At 37.7% G+C, this 2,411-nt stretch overlaps 1 protein-coding gene across 3 annotated transcripts in view; it reads right to left on the bottom strand.

The window, feature by feature from the left end:
- Positions 1-2,411, bottom strand: part of MAP7 (microtubule associated protein 7) — a 124,989-nt gene that overhangs the window by 36,078 nt on the left and 86,500 nt on the right. The gene's annotated exons all lie outside the window — the stretch shown is intronic.

Below are 2,411 nucleotides of genomic sequence, written 5' to 3'. Positions count from 1 at the left end.
GCGGCCCATGCGCAGAAGTCGGTATTTTGTGGAAGAGCCACACTCAAGGGGCCAAAGAGCCGCATGTGGCTCGCAAGCCGCAGTTTGCCGACCATTGCTATAACCAATTGAGCTACTTAGCCAAAGCAAGCCTTCTTTAACTTAAGACAGAGTAGAGTGAGAGGGAGTACTCCTAATCTATTTCTTAACATTTAGGAAATAGATTTTTAAAAAATGTTTTTATTGATCTTTTTTAAAAAAATGTTTTTGTTGATTTGAGAGAGAGAAAGGAAGAAAAGGGGGAGAGAGAGGGAGAGAAAGAGAGAGAGAGAGAGAGAGAAATATTGATCGGTTGCTTCCTGCATACACCTGACCAGGAATTGAACCTGAAAGCTGAGTATATGCCCTGGCCAAGGAGCCAAATGGTAACCTTTAGATGCATGGGGCTGACATTCAACCAACTGAGCCACACTGGCCAGGGTTATACATTATCTTAAAGTGAGAATATTACCAACCTGGGATGGTTATTGAAATCATTAGGAGCCAGTTGAAAAAGCCCATTGCATATAGTAGGTACCTAATAAATGATCTTTATTATTATACTGGGAATTATGATGTTTTCATGGTAGTGCACGTCTTACCTTACACAGATATTAAACACATGTGGTACCATACCTAAAAAATGGAATTTAGAATCTGACTCCACAACTTACTGAATTGTATAACCTTGTATTTTACACATTCTAATTCTATATTTCCATTTTTGCCAAATTCAAGGGTTGAATAGGGATAAATGAGACAATCTAATATGTGGAAAAAGTTTGTGGACGGTAAAGCCCTATAGAAATCCAATGACTTGGCCTGACTGCTTTGGCTTAGTCCTTTGATAATTTTGTTATATTCCCATTATTTCCAAACTTCTCTCGTCTATGTAGCAGCAATGTTCTCTCATCCACAGCCCTTGTAAAAACGAATTTTATCCAACAGTTTACATTCTCTTGCTCTGAGTGACAGTACTAACGGTCATTTACTGAACTCTGAGTGCGAGGGAACTTTATTTCCCTTCAAAGAAAATCTGTAACAGTATACTTCTGCCTACACATGAAAAACAAAGCCAAGTAAAAGAAAAAACAGTAAGGTTATAAAAATATGTACCATGACAGCTTTTCTACATGGAACACGTGTATAAAACTATCCCTAGAGTGAAACATCACCCGTAAATGATCCTAATGATCACAGATTTGACAGGTGCCCCACCAAAAAAGAGCCAAGAAAACTGCTTTCAATTGTGATTCACTCTGACAGGAAAGGAAATTGTGGTAATATGATTTTAGACTTTTTTTTTTTTAACATGAAGGGGTTATAGAAAATACACTGAATGTTAGGAATGAAAGAGAATAGAGCAAACAAACAAAAATCCATTAACATTTACTAGTAGATTACAACTACAAGTGGCTGCACAAGGATGGAATGGGGGTGGGGAGGGGAAACCAAACTGGATGTGCTTTGATCCCAGGTAATTTATTCGCTAAAAAAATTTTTTTAAAAGTTTTATCTTAAAAATGATCATTTAAGGAGAAAGTAAACATATGACATGTAATTATTTCAACAACTTCAAGTCACCTGAGTTATCACACTTAAGAAACACTGTGCTATATGCCAGATCTAGGTCTATGCAATGGGATATTCAGCAAGCATCATGACTACGGTGGTGATGGTCCAGCTATTGATGAACTCTGGCCCTAGGTCTGAGGTGCCAGCTACAGGTCAGGCAATCAGCAATCACAGGGAGATCTGTACCAGACTTTCTAGTACCACCCGAAGTTGTGAAGTGGTGGTCCAGGCCTGCTAAATCGAGAAAGGTGAATGATGAGTCAACAAAACCACCTGGGGACAGCATGTAAGACAATGACCTTTCAAAGTAAATTAAAAAAAGAGGCTATTAGACTCACACAAATGAAAAAGAACCGACACACCATATAAAATTCAAGGTGCATTGAATTTACAGTACAAAAATAAGGCCTTTCACTAATTCCAAATTTCAGTATTCTCATGTCTACTTAAGAACAAGGGAATAGCAAAGGCATCTACTATTTGTAGCCTCAAAACCTGCACTTTCTCTTACAAAGCTAGTGTTGCACACACTTTAGGGTCAGAACACACAAGCTCATAGGATTGATTTTAATTAGTCAATAAGCCTATGATTCTTCTGGAGTAAAAGATAAAACTGGTGAACCAATTTCATAATCCTGAAACCCTATGTAATTTAATTAGACTAATGTAGAGTTGAAATGAGCATGTTTATTTAGAAGCATTGCATAGATTTCTCTCTCCTCAAGGACTTTGCAACAAATGAGAAAAGCAGTCTATGTTAAGGGGGAGAATCTTATCTTCTTACCTCCATCACCCTCTTATCCTCAAACAGAAGCATC

This window comes from Myotis davidii, unplaced genomic scaffold, assembly GCF_000327345.1.
Source record: "Myotis davidii unplaced genomic scaffold, ASM32734v1 scaffold266, whole genome shotgun sequence".
NCBI lineage: Eukaryota > Metazoa > Chordata > Mammalia > Chiroptera > Vespertilionidae > Myotis > Myotis davidii.
Note: the sequence above shows the minus strand (reverse complement) of the source record. Positions and strands in the feature narration are given on the sequence as shown.